Genomic DNA, 15,588 nt, shown 5'->3' on the forward strand with positions numbered 1-15,588 from the left:
AGGCATAATCCCCAGAGCTTTCTTAGCAGCCGTGTGAAATGCAGCAGTTTTGATTCAGTTGCAGTTTGTTTTTTTAACTTTATACAAATCCAAAACCTGAGGCAGACTGTAGAAAATGTCTGCATAAAGTCCTTGTTGGAGCGGGAAACAGCAGGGCTTGATACAGCTCTGTCTGCTGGCAGTGCTTTGACATGCTCAATGGGGTAGAAGCAAATTACCTGACCTGAGTGATCTTAAATAGAAATCTAGCCTTGCTTTAGCATTAACTTTACTTCAGTGCCACTTGCTTACTGCAAGGCAGCAGGTTGTCCAAACAACAACAATTACAGCAAAACACTGCCCTAACTCTAACATTGTATGTCCTTTCCCATGCTCCTGAAGAGCTGCTGTTATACTGAACGCATTTGGAACGCTAATTTGCACTTCTTCATTGTCAGCCACATATTGCTCGCTGCTTTTGTTTGCTCTAGCAAAAGCTAGGACAAAGTACTTCTCAGATCTCAGCACCAGCCTACGTTTAGCATTCTGGGCAGCCCTTATTTCTGGGACATCTGAGGAGGAATTCCTCTAAATGTAAAGCAGTGGATTCACGCTTCATGACTGCTACTCTGAAGAGTGTTTTTCTGTGGTCTATAGACCTTGGGGTTCAATGTCTGAAGGGAACTGTGAAAGGTAGCTGAGAAAACCAAACTGGGCACAACAGGTTTGAATATGCTAAACAATGACCAGAATCTCCATCAATTACTACTCTAAAAATTGAAAGAACTAAACATGATGGGCCTCCAGCACAGTTGACCTGGCCAACCTGTCAAAGGAACGCAAAATTTAAACAGAAAGAGCTCAGATGTAAAAGTGGTCCTGAAGTGGCTATGGTAGAAAATTACTTTGAAGCTGATCCACATCCTTTCATATAAATTAATAAATCCCTTCACTGCAGATCATGTTATGGTGACATGTACACTATAAACAAACGATGGGCCAAGCTTTAGGAGCCTTCAAACCTTCCCTCTGTTGGACAGATTTGCAGTTGTCACTACCCTTTGATTTTCTCCCTTTTACACATATTTTTGTTAGCTCTTCTGTTGTGTGCCTTGTGAAAATAGACCTCAAGTTCAAGGCTGTGTACAGTGGTTGGTTTTTTCTCAAGCCATTGGAGTTCCAGCCAGTAAATAAGAGTCCCAGTGCACAGGCCAAATTAATTCCATCATCATCAAATGGAAACAAAGTGCCTGAGACAAAGTGACTGAGAGGTCAAGGAAATCTGCAGCTGAGAATCAAACTGAGGCCAGTCGGGAATTCAATACATTAAAGGTGAACTAGGGGGCATTTTTAGAGCTTGGGGTACACTCCAGTGATTGCACGCAATCTTTCATGCTTTTTGTGGCTTTATCTCAGATTTATTGTTGACTGATGCATAAGATGAAACAACAAGAATTATTCTGTTATGTGAATTACCCTTCTTTGGATTAATTTTGTATAGCTGATACGATTACTATGTGAAGTGACTTTTTAGGAAACGTTTTTAAACTCTGCACCAGTGCAGGAAAGCTTTGTGTGCCTGACAGCTCTGGAGTGGCCTGGTCAGAAGACAGGTCAGGGTTCAACCTATTAAACTTTTGGTAGCTGCAAGACACTACATGAGCTGAATTGCCCATCCACCAGTGCAAACCTGATTGCTGCTTCTATTCCCTTATATAGCGATCGACAAAGCATGAAAGAAATTAACGCACACATTTTTTACCCTGCAGGGCTCACATCTTTCTGGCTGACAGATAAAAACCTTCAGGTGATCAGACAGGAGGACTGTATCCGCTACGTAGCCAGTATGCCTCAGAGCAGAACTATTATTTAAGAATTTAAGACTCACTTCCATTCAATGGCAGGTCCAGGGAAATAGGGAAAAAACATAAGCTAGCTTTTGGGCGAAAACAGCTGTGAGTTTTCAGTGCAACTGTAATCTTGCACCTTAAATTCATGACCCTTTAAATTTGGTGTCATGTGAACCCTGATTACTCATCTCCTGAGGGAAAGAAAGCCTATCTGAGAAGCTCTCACACTTCCAAACGGCCACACTCTTCGTGGCTTTTAGCCACATAAAAGTATTAATTGTTCCATAAGATACTGCTCAGTGGCTCTTGGAATCTCCTTGGAACAAGACTTATTCAGCAGATTTGTACAAAACTCAATCTCTTGTTTTTACAGTGTCTGCGGATTAAAACAAGAAATGTAGTCATTCTGACTAAAATCTGTGCCTCTCCACAATACTATTTCATATCAAACCTGATGCTTTTTGGTTGCCTGTTGCAGATTGCCAGCTGGCTCTGTTCTGCCAGAATGGGGCACTGGAATATTTTTCATGTTCTAAAAAAACATCTATTGTATCTTCCCATGTCCAAACTGCCAAACACACTCAGGCTAACTGGTGTCTGCACAGCCCCGAGTGTTCTCCTCTTGCCTTTGGGGTTCTCCTTGCTCCCATTTATTTTAGCTGCTCTCTACAGGTCCTTACACAACATTTAGGTCATCATTTAGTTAGTCTAACCTCAAACAAGGGCTTCTATTAGAGCTTTGCTTCTTGCTCTAGACTCCCCCTTCAGACAATGTGTAAAAGAAATTATATGGTGGGGGTTATTCAACCTGTGTCCCCATCTAGATGTAAAGTTAGTGATCCTGGAAGACTCCAGGACATGTGACACTTTATCTAAATTTTCATTACTGTAGTGTGGACTTCTGTGTCTGCACTAATCACCTTAGATATCCCCTTGAGTTAAGGAGAAGAGAAAAAGGTGCTTTAAAGTTGTTATTCATGACCAAACCTAGCAAGATAAATCCCTTTCTCTTGTGCTCCCAGGGGACAGTGGGATGCAGGGCGATATGGATCTGAGGTGAACTGCGGCATCTAGTTGTACTAGAGGTCCCCACTGTATCGAGGAATCCCATCCTGGAGTGACTGGGTTTTAAACTTAAGAACCTCCAATAAAATTCTGATAGTTCCCTAGGATCAACCTAGGCAAATGGAACCTGAGTTTTTAAAATGGTTCCTCTGAGGGAGAATTAACTCCATTAAGCAACGCTGAGTCTCTTTAAAACAGATAATTCTTGGTGGATATTAAGAGAGTAAGTGTTGTAAGTTATTTGCATTAAATTGTTGAGCCCTATTGTGCTAAGTAAATTTTGTCCTTTTTTTTTTCTTTTCATTAGCACATAGAAAGCAACACTTCCTTTCTGCACAGCACGGTTAGTTTTATCTTGGGGGTTTTTAAACCTAATTTATAAGGTTTGGAAAGATTGTCAGCTGAGTACGAAACTGATGAATTCAGAGGCATTAATAAATGTAATCTGCACTGTGAGGACTGCTGCATCAATTGTAAGTTTGAAAGCTTATTTCCAGTGACATTAACTCTGAAGAGTATTTTACATTTGAAAGAGTGTGGAATTCTGCTTTTGGCATTTCTAATGAAAAGCACAGATTAAAATATATGTGTGCTTTTCCCTCCCATTTTTATAGTGGGGGAATTGTCTATGTAGCCTTTATGAACAGCGAGAGAAAACAACTCAGGCCTAGCCATGCGACACTGATCTCTGTCGCTCATTTGTCAACAGCCACAACTTTAGTGGTAGATAATGGTCAAGGCACCAAGAGAATAACATGGGTGTTTTCACTGTTCTTCTGAATTCCCACCCTACCATTGCAAACAGATAATGCCCTGCACCCGTCTCAAGATACTACTCGAGTTTCTGCTCGTTATTTGTGATGCTCACCAGCTAGACCTAGAAGATAACAAAAACTAAAAGGGACATTGATATTGTAGGTCTTGTCTAGAACCAAAAGCTGAAAGTTTTGTATTTACATCAAGTGGAAGCATCCGCAGAACAGACTGAATGTTTCCCTTCTTCTCAGAGCACATTTGCTGGGCTGATCTTCAAGCATGAGCAGGAAGGAAAACACAATCAGAAATGTGGCAATGGAGGAGTCCCTGCTTGTTCAGCACTGTTGCATCCATAGGAACCGTAGGCACCTTCAGCTTTGGTCAGCAGGTTTGGGGAACTTGCTTTTTTAGACTCACAGCTATTGCAGATGTTAGCTGTCCTCCTCACATTCCTGTGCAGGTCTGGCCCTGTGTCCTGAGAGTGTCAAAGTTTACACTGTTCTCCTCTCCCCAGCATTTTCCTTGTCTGGAGGCTCCTTTCAACACGTTGGCTATGGTGGGTCCCATTCTCACTTTGACAAACCTCCTCCTGTGTTATCCAGATCCAGATCTATGGACCAACATCATAGACTTAAAGCTGAGTCTAAATATCTTTTGTGAATACAGTCCCTTTGTGGATACCAGCTGTGCTTCGAGATTTTTCTTAGGATCTTAAAATCACTTTGTAGATCCAGCCCTCGGGCACCTTTGAAAATCCCACCATAGGAAATGAGGGTTTTTTCACCGTAAGTGTGAAATAGAGTATAACTCTTACTGGTTTTAATGCAAGTAGGATCATGTGGCACTTTTTATAGACTGCCAAAGGGTCTAAATATGGTCAGTAAACCAGAAGGTGTTTTAAGGAGAGTAGACAGAAGGGGGTTATGTCTACATGGGCTCATTGCCATCTGTATTTAAAGCATGGAGGGGATTGTGATGCCTTTGGGGAGGAATGCAGCTACTTGCACTATATTTTATTCTTGTAATTTGAATGCTGAGTCGCTGGAGCTGAGGAGAGATGATTCTTTTTCTTGCCTCTGAACATTCAGGTAAATAAATAATGAAACATTGTACACTGGTCCACTATACAGAAAATTAATTCATTGAATAGCTTGGCCTTTCAATGATTACTTGTATTTCCAATTCTTTATTTTAAGCAGGCTGGGTTTTCAGCACTCAGCTTCCCCTGAAAAAAACACTTTCATACATTAAGGCTCGTACATGAATTTTCTAGCAAAATTGACTGTGAACTATTGAATGGCACAGGCTGAAAAAAAAATTGAACTCTATAGCTGTATGGATGCATGTTTTAATGTAGTGAAAGTCTCTTACAACCAGCCTACTGTCATGCACCTTTTTGTGCCTGTGATGAACATTGTGTGTCTTGTGGAGACAACAATTGCTTTTGTTTTGTGAAGGAAAAATATGTAATAGTATATTTGTTTTAAGAAAAAGTACCCTGTGAAGTGGACTCCTGGGGAACTGAAATTTTACCATACGGACTCCAGGCTGCAAGTCTTAGATGTCTGGGATGGTTTGTAGCCTACAAATGCACTGACAAATGTGTGATTTAATGTGGAGAAACACTAGCACAATGATCCTTTCATAGACCTCTTAAAACATTATTGTTTCCTGTCTTCTAGCGGTCACTTCTGGAAATTTGAATGTAATGCTGAACCCTTCACTGGTTTTAATGTCATCTTCATGTAACTGCTCCCTTTTGGAAAGAGATGCACAGGTGTTAATCTACTTATGTATTTCATCTGTGTTACTGTTTTAAAGAGGGCTATGAGAAAATGTTCTCTGTGTTTTACATTGACCAACTTTCTTTTCCTTTTATTACAAGTAGGCTTCATGAATACATACAAAGAGCTTTCCTTTGCAAACTCCTGAATCTTCCAAGGAATTACTTCTTGAGTTTTATTCTGGACAGGAAACTTGTGGGAAAACCAGGATCAAAAACATCAACTGTAAGTTTTGCTTCGAAGTAGACTGATGTCCTCTGGAAGAGTCTTATGAGTACTGGAGTTAAGGAAATAGCAAAATTTCTTCTTGTACTTACGCAAATCTTGCTCTTGAGACTCAGCTTCATCCCACTCGCAATCCTTGGTTACTGAGCTCCTTAGATGACACAGTCCATGAAAGTCTATCTATACCAGCTACTTATACCAGCATTTACTTACACCAAGTAAGGAGCTGCCCTTGAGGTTTTGGACCCAAATTTTAATTTCAACACGTAGGTACCTTGAAACCTTAGGGCTCTATGCTGTGTGTTTTCTTTTCACCTCTTTATGCTGCCTAAAAATGATTTAGTTTCTTAAGGGATACGTGGTGTTTTTAACCACTGAAAGTATGGAAAAGTGAAGCTGTTGAAGAAAATTAGTTCCAGTCAGGGTGACAAATCTAAGAAAATACGTATTTTTTCCCCGACGGAGATATCATTGTGGTTTTCAGGATTCTTCCCTTCAGCAAAACAATTTCTTTCCACACAAACCTCTTGATCAGCTCCGTGGTTCTGCATCAAGCCTACCCAGAGGCAGCCACTCCCAGGGGTCTCGGCACACATTGGGAGTTAGCATACATGAGATTGCATCAAACGAACACTTTAGTGGCATAAATTGATGCCCGTGGGCTGAACAGCTCAGGTAAGTGATACCAGTGAGCAAATATGCACTTGCTTACAGTGCTACAGACGGTTCAGAGTAGGCTTTGGCAGAGTGGGACTGCACATGTGCAAAGGCAGATGGTGACTGGGGACTGATGGGGCGCAGTACCCTGCATGGCACCGCTACACCAGGACCTTCAAACTTCGTCGTGTGTGAGGATGCTCACGCTCCTGTGATGCCTGATGGACAAGATGCTTGCAGGTGCCAGGGCAGTTTCTGCTTGAACTGCTTGCTTGCATACTGTGCTTTTTGCCTACCAGCTTGCCTCCTCACAGATCTGTCAACTTCATGTCCTCCATCTGCTATTCTGTAGCTTCTCTTTTTCTAACATCTGTTTGATTTGCCAGGAACTGGAGAGATAAATGAGGTGTGACTGCTGCTGAGCACTTTGGAGCAAAGAAGCTTGTCAATGAGGTCATGCTGTGGTTTTAAGATCCTGACAGTCCAGGCCACGGTTATCAGACCTGGACTCTCTAGGTTTGCAGTTTGATTTTAGCAAATCATAATATTCCCTTGATTTATCTTCCTGGATTGCACTTCCACACATGCAGTGCTTTTCCATAAGATACAAATGATGCTGGTAACTTTAAGGGCAGAGAAGAATTAAGCAGAACAAGATGTACAGTTCTTTAGTTTTGATGTGAGCTTTCTACTCCTGTGCTTTCTGCTGACTCAAAAGATTTACCCCATGATAAAAATTATTTTCAAAAATTAAAATAAAAATCAACCTTCTCCCTTCCCCCCAGATCGTTGACTATCTTTTCAGGGAAGCACAGTGGAACAGAGCCAAACCTGATACAGGGTTCATCAATGACAAATTGTGACTTTGAAGTTGTCTTTGCTGAAAAAACAGGAAACCTCCATTTAAATTGCTTTAACAAATGTTTTCCTTTAATGTTTAAATTCAGGAAGAGGATCTGAGGGCAAAGAGATCAGAACAACTGTTTCACAAATGTAGAAGTCAGTCTATTTGTCACTGACAGCTGAAAAGATCTCCTTTTCTACACTCTGTCTGTATGCAGTCAAGTAAATTAAATGTGGGTGTTAATTGTAGCCTCAGCTAAGGCATTAACAGCTTTCGGTGTCATGCAATGGTACTAGATGTAAGTGAAACAGAAATGGGAAGGGACTGCAGCCTTGCATGTGCTTCCAGCATCACTTAGACTGAAACCCTACAAACAGCAGCTGGCATAACCTGGCACTGATGCTGGAGGAAGAAGTCCTGTCCTCTCCCTACTCCTGGAAGCTTCTTTCTACTCCTTACCAACAAAATTGTCCAGGTAGTCATGAAGCAGGAGCAGATCCAGGTTGAAAGGACCCATAACTGCAGTGTTAGTCCAGCTCTCACGTTGGGTCTTCTCCCCAGCCTGCCTTCCCATGTCCTAGGGTGGTATGGGGGCAGGAATGACCCATGAGGGACTGACAGGAGTGGAGGGCTGAAGACATGCCAGCCCGTGCCAGCTGAAGCTCTGCATGGCTTTAGGGATCTTTCCATGTCGGTTGTACTGGCAGACAAAAAATTTGAAAGCCATCCTGCTAGGGATTCGTTGCTGCTGCTATTTTCTAGTTTGTGCCATCATGATGCTGGGAAGGTTTGACGAAGCACCTGAAGGCCGCTGCACTAGGTGCCATACAGCCACAGGAGAAGACAGTCCATGCCTGAAAACAGCCTAAAATAATGAATCTTGTTGCAAGAGACCAGACCACAAGTGGAGGAGAAGCAAGAGCAGCAGGATCTTGTAAAGGATGCGAAAGCAATGGGGTGCAGGAATGATTCCTGCAGATCAGCGTGCACATGCCTTATGGGGAAGCAAGAATACAGAAGTCCCACATCCTAGGGGAACATCAGGTTGCTATACCCAAGACCGAGAAGAAAAAAACTTAGGTAAATGGAGAAATGTTTTGCCAGATATAAAAAGCACCTCAGCAATAGAGGATATAGAAAGGTGTATGACTTGAAGATCCCAGCCGTGAGCCTGAAAGACAGGCCATAATGAGAGGGAGACCGGAGAGTTGAGGTGGGCTGAGGGAGATGATATAGCTTTGCTGTAGCTGTGTTGAAGCTTGGAAGGTGCAATGCACAAGGAGGTGCCAAAGAGGTAGCCTGAGATGACACAAAACGTCTTAGATTTGTCCAGTTAGGCAAAAGGAGACAGATCAGAGCAGAGAAGATCTACAAGGAGCCTGCATAGAGACAGCAGTTGAACTCATGCGAATGATGGATATTTAAGAGGGGCACAGAGGTCCCTGAGCTGCAAGTGAGGATTTTCAGTGCAGGAAATATATATATAAATTGTATAATGTTCTCATTGCAAAGCTTCTCTCTTTTCCCAAAGCACATAAAAATGGGTTTTGCGACACTGTAGTTGCGATGATAGAGATTTATTCAAGGTGTAAAGGAAGCTATGCTAAACTGCCTCTATGTGCATGTCTGCTTTTGAACAAATGAGCAAACGATATCATGTATCTTGTTTTACTTCATGGTTTATACATGAAATACCACTGTACCTGGACACAGGAGTAATCACATAACTATTTTCTGTCAGATAAAACACCACAGTCTTTCCATTATTACAAATAGTTCTCAGTTACAACTGGGAAACTAAGGAGATAGTTAATCTTTTGTCATATTCTACACAAATAGAGACAAAACTGAATATATTTCCAGTATTGAATTACTTCTTCATTTATTCCAAGTTAAAGATGCTAATTACTATCTGTATTTTCACAGCCTTATCTGATTATATTAACCTGACAAAAGGGCAGCCAAAATTCAAGATTAAATTTCAAGATAATGCTAATAGACTACTTTTTCCCCCATCTCTTCTGTCTTTTGGCTGATTTTCATTAGTTCATTTATAGGGCTCCTATTAGCCCATAGTTATTTCAACACAGTATGCAACACAGACGTGGAAATTTGATCTTGATGTTATCCTCCACTATTTAAAGTCTGACTTCAGATCTGCCTATTGCCCAAGGAAAGCAGGAGAATGCAAACAATGATCTAAGATTCAAGAAAACAAATAGGCAGAGAAGTAGCAAAGTCTGCTTTGAAAATGTCTTCTGTAAAGGAGTAGTAGAAGCATAGTGACAAGGAGTCACAGGGATGCATCTTACAGAAACGTCATGGAAGAAAGAACCAGTCAGCAACACGCTCCAAATATTTTCTGAAGTATTTCTCAAGTCAGCAGACTTAATACTCTCTGTGGGATGTGTGAACTATAAAAAGGAGGAAAAAGACAGTAGTTTTGTCAGTGTTTTCAAAATTATTATCAGTTTGAGGATTAAAGACCTAAGTCCTAAATTATATGCGAAGGTCAGAAACTCAGCTTGTGTCAAAGTAAGGGTACGTTCCTGGCCCTCTTGGCTGTAGAAAAAACAGTGAAAATATGTATGTTCAAGTCTATGTCAGAAGAAAATGCTATTCTTTAAATCTTGTGGATCTTCAATGTTCTGAGGTCCCAAGTCGTGATTTTTAAATGCTTAGGGTTGGTACTGAGGAAATGATTATTTTTGTGTTATTTTTGTCAGAATTAGTGATAATTGGTGGCTGGAATCAATTTACATCACTAGATGACTGGATTTTCAACCATTTGGGATTTTCAACATCTTCCCTCCTGCAAGCGGTTCCAGATCCCCAGAGTCCAGAAGCACTCAATGAGACATGTGTAGGTCTCAAAAGAAAGTGGGTCGGAGTTTCTATGGGGACAAAACAAACAAACAAAAAAGCATGGGTTGGAGAAACATCTAAGGGAAAGAAACAGTACAAGTCAGTGGGCTGTCGGTGTCAGGTCTGGGAGAAAGAAATTTGCAGGTAAGGGATTGGGCGGCTCTCAGGTTTGCCAGTTCTCTGTAGTATTTTGCACATCCCTGTTAGTGACTATCAGGGACTTTGTACCTCTCCAGGAGGACCAAGGGCAGAAGAGATGTGTGTGCATGCAGAGCGGGTGAAGGGCTGTTACATATATTTGCCACCTATGTATAATCCTTCCGCAAGAGGGACAGAGCTCTGGCTTTTACTTACACTCAAGGAGATGTTTTACAGGAAGGATGAAAAAGCTTATTCTTTTGCTGCTCAGACACCATGTGAACACCAAATTACATATTATGTCTAGTACACGTTATATCTCAAGTACTGTATCTTGGCTGCTGTAAATGGAAAAGTGACTGAGAAAATGTTTCCTATGGAAGAGCTGCAACAACTTAAGTACTCGGAAAAGCTAAATGTCATCTACTGAAGGCTCATTTATCTGGCTTGCTTGCCTTAAAGAAAAATATGACAAATCCATTCCCACAGGAAAACTCTTAAACACAGGGTTACACACAGCTCCCACCTCCTGGTATGTTTTTCCCCGCCTCATCGTGGCAGAAGAAGGAGATTCATCTGGCCAGCAGTAGACCTGTGCAAGTACAGGCATGGTGAGGTGGGATTAATTTCTTTAAAACAGGTCAGGTGAATGTCATGTTACAAGAAATTATTTCTCCCCACGGATGAGGAAGAGAGTTCAGGTGTTGGGGTCAGATGTAGATATTTATTTTTTTTTTTGGTGATGACTGGAGGGCTGATTCTCCCCTGTTGACCCTGTTTCCTGCTATGGGCATGTCTTCTTCTCCTGTTGCGGTTGTGTTGAACGAAGGCTGTGCTGCTCTGCTGCTGGGTCTGCTCTCCTCCTCTCCTCCTGAGATTTGCGTCTGTGACCACCCCTGAAACCCATTTCAGCCAAAATGGCTTTGCAAAAGAGATTTCTGACCCAACTTTGCTTGCCTGGTATGCATTTTATGGGATGCATGAACGAATTTTCACGTGCAGTGTGGGAGCAAGCTGGGACCTACCAAGGTGGATGGTGCTGGGAAGCTGTGGGTTGTCCAGGATTGCAATGGATGCTGCTGGGAGAGGACCTGTGCCTGGGACCCATGGCTGCCACTGGCTGCATGGACCACCATCTGCCAAAGACACAGGGGACGATCTGAGGGTGATCAGTTCTATCTATTTCAAGTCATTTCATTTCTTGCATGAAAAAAAAGGTTGGATAAAGGTTTTTTGGTGTGGGTTTCACTCGTCTTGCTAGTAAAAAGGAGAAATAATTGTTATGGATCTTGAAACAGAAGCAGAAGAGCTGGAGCAGGCAGAGTCCCCTGAATAAGTGACTACGTGGACTAGTTTGCTTCCCTGGCAAAAACTGGAAACAATCTGTCCTTCTTTAGATGGTCCAAAAACCTACTTAAAAAAATCAAACATTGAAGCTGATTTTAGTTCAAATTATTTGGACTGGATCCAGTTTATATTTTCAAAAGGATTTGATGCCTATATACATATATATATGGATTTATATTAAGTATTATATAAAAATAATAAAAACACTAGTGAAACCACCACTGAAATGATCACAGAGTTCATTAGTTTACTGAAAGTACATTTTTCATTATACTAAAAAGCCCAACAATCAGAAACTGGCAACAATATTTTGATTTAAATAATTTCTAAAAATACTGATAAGGAAAGAGAAAAAGAAAAATGTCTATAACTCAGCGTAAATGCTTTTACAAAACAGAAATAAAGGGTCTTTTTTGGGGAAAGTATTTTTCACCCGAGCTGCCCACCTGAAAATTTGGCAGATTAATGTATTAGTGTGTGCATTTGTGTCTCCAGGTTTTAAACACTTCCTCCCCAGTTAGCTAGTTTCATTATCAATCTTCTCATTGCCATAGTTGCAGATCTGTATGCTGCTACAAACACACACAGTCTTGGCACTGAGACCTCAAGTTATTGTAAATCAAGATCCTCCTTCCACTGATATGTATTCCAGCTGAATTATATGTAGGATTCTTAGCACTATCATTTTTGGGTTGGATGTGCACAAATGTTTAGGCATCTTTGACATAAGGGCAGGGGAAAAATTATATATTTGTGTTTGTGTTGAGCCAACAGGGGACACATCTGGGATTTATGTAGAGGGCTGGCTTGCAAAACTATTCCTTAATAAAAAATGAGAGCCTGGTTCCTCTAAATCATGACCCTGATGTATTTGCATGCAAAGTTTATACCATTCCAGGTAGAAAAACCCTTGCTTTTTCTTGCCTTTAGATAATGAATTGATATTGCAAAGCATTGATTAGGGCATCTCTGACAGACTGCTGCTCGTGCAACATTGAAAACATTCTGGCTATAGTACCACATACCCATTGGCGTGCCAAGATTTCTTCTAGTGTTCATGTTATGAGCCAGATCCTTGGCTCCACAAAGCACTAGAGGGCAGACTAGACTAGAGTTACCCCCAAAAATGAGGAATAAAAGAAATAAAGTTCACTTGGAAATACAACTTAAAGCTAGAAAGAAAGCCTCACAGCATACCTAAAACCTTTAACAGGCTTTGCAAGGAATTTATTTTGCTCTTATTGGGAAGCTTTGTTTCCAAGCACAAGCAACCAGTGGTTCTGCAAGGAAGCAGACATGAATCGCAGTTAGGTGCAGCCCTGCCCTGCTGAGAGGAAAGTCTGACCCCGCAGTTCCTGTGGGGGATCTGCTTCCCCCATCCCATGGGTGCTGATGCTGAGAGCTGTGCTCCTCAGCTCCTTCAGAGGAGGCAGCACCCTGCATCCTCCCTGCACCCTGATCTGGTGGTCGGCTGAATCATGGTCTTGACTCTTTGTTGGCCTGTGGAGCTGGTAACTGCCTTTTGAGCTACTAATGGCCCAATTCTGCAAGCTTTCCTAACGGCAGAGTTGTATTTGGTTCTGGCTTATCCATGCATTGGGGCAGAACAAGATGGGTGATGGTTCAGCATGTCTGCATGCAAAGCTGATCCCTCCGATTACTCCTCTGCAAGGAACTGCTGCTAGTTTCTCAGTTCTGCAGATCACAAATTGCACTGAGCCATCCTGATGTTGTGATGTGATTACTTTCCTCTCCATGACTTTCAGTTATTGGTGGGGTCTGAGCTGATCAGGGTGAAGCAGCCCCGCTTGGTGGAACGGAGCGACTGACTGAGCTAAAATACTGGTGTGAATAAGTTAGCCCTGCCGCAGTTCACACAATGGCACAGAGTTTGAGTTCTAGTGGATATATGTGGGTTTTGTTAGCACTCTTGCATTTCTTCACCCCTGATCACCTTCCATTCAGCTTAACCATCCACCCCAAATTGCCAAGAAAACTTTAAGCCTGTTAATGATATGTTTTAAGTGTAGTGTAAAAGTGATGTACGTTAACTGTGAAGGAGATGTCTTTGGTCACTTTGTCCATTCCTCAGTCAAGATAGTTTATTTTTTATAGTGTGTTTCTTACCACTTTGTCCAGTTTGAAAGTGCCTTTCATTTACGAATTTCTTCCAGAATTTTTGAGGCCAAGTTTATCCTGGAATAACATGAATTATTGAAACTGTCTGATCCCTGGTCAGACTAGAAGTGCTCTGCATGAAGACTATTATTAGTTTCAAGGTATATTCCCTCCTTGTGGTGTCCTTTACAGAATTTCCTAGCGCTGCGCAGCCTAGGAAATCAGTTCCCCTTTGACTTTTCCTGTAACAAACTGCAATCATTTACCTGGATGGCAAACAAAATTAACAAACTTGCATAAAGGCTACCAAGGACATGTATTTTGATAAGTACTTTGGTTTGCATTGTCTTTTCTGACACAGTAGTGATGGATAGGTGAGATGAAAGGAATTATCAGTCTCTGCTTCTCCTTTAGTTCTTAAGATTTTTCTTTGCAGCACAACAAATCCTGACTTCCCAGGGTAAACACAATTTTGGCCGAGCACCAGCCAAATAAAAACTCCCTTAACACCTTAGGATTGTGCCCTGTCTGAACAAACATCCTGGAGGGAGTTTTCTGAAGATTTCTGCCTTTGCCTGACCTTGTGTCATGGGAACTGAAGGGGGTTTGGTATTGATTTTGGGGGAGCGGAATTACTCTGGTGCTGACTTCTCTGTATACTGGAGCATATAATACAACATCCTCAGCTGGTGGCTAAGCTGATCACCACCCGAGCTGAGGTGGGACCTCTGAGAGACAGTTAGAGCACAGGGAAGCGTCTTTCCTTGGGTAAGGAGAGTTTGAGGTGAAAGTGCCAAAAGTTCCACTTTTCCAAGTAAAATTTACCTGTCAGCACTGAGCTGCTGTGTGTGATCCACAAAGCATTCGTTGTAGAAGTGAGAGTGCATAACAGATGAAGAGTAGAGAGCACATCCACTGGAGACAGTGGAGCGATCCCCACCACTTTTGAGTCCAGCCTCCAAGGGGGAAGAGAGGACCACTCACTCACTCGTGAGCTGCATCTGCCCAGACCTACTCAGACACGCAGGTTTGGGTTAAAGGTTGAAGAATCGAACATGTTCAGAATACTTTTATATTCTGTGTTACACAGCACCATGGAGTACCAGAAAGAGAGGTCTTCTGTAAGCCAGTTGCCTCCTGGCTCTTATGGTAGACTTGTGAACAGCGTCTTGAAATTTTGCACAAACGCAGCTAATCTGTATGATTTCCTTTGTGTACAGCACGGTATGTGCTCCTTTGTGGTTTCAGTCGACAGGGATGCAGCTCTCGCTGTTGTTGTATACAACTGCAAAAGCACAGGCTGGCTTTATGAGGGGGGTGCTGGAGTTTACATTTGATGGCTTCCCTAGCACTGAACAAGACTTTAGTAGTACTCAGTTTAGACATTTGAGGGTCCTAGCAATGGGAAGACCTACAACTGAAAGACTGAAGGACCCAACAGGCAATGTGAATTTTATCCTCAGTTGAGTTTTATCCTCATACCTTGAATTTTAGCCTTTCTCAAAACCAATCCATACTCCAACATAGTTATAGGCTGCTGCTTCAAATAAAAAAAGCCCAGAACCGAAGTATTTGGTTAATACATGGTCATGCTTTCTTACATTATTCTCCAGTCATTCTGAAATTCCTCTGCAGAACCCCACATACAAATTTAAAGGCAATACTCCTTTTAAAGGATAAATTTCAACAAAGCATTTAAGCATGTGCCTAACTTGACATGTTTGATCCTTGCTGAATCAAAACCCAGATTATATTCTCTGTAGCATGGGTTCCATGGATCATTAGTGAGTTTATGACCTCCGTGGTATATTGAACAAGCCCATTATTTATTTAATATAATGGATATAATAGTAGTTTATGGTGTAATATAATATACGGTATAGTACCATATAGTACCATATAGTGCTACAGTTGGTATTATATAGTATAATATTATAAATTATATATTACATGTTACATA

The sequence above is a fragment of the Larus michahellis genome, chromosome Z, assembly GCF_964199755.1.
Source record: "Larus michahellis chromosome Z, bLarMic1.1, whole genome shotgun sequence".
NCBI lineage: Eukaryota > Metazoa > Chordata > Aves > Charadriiformes > Laridae > Larus > Larus michahellis.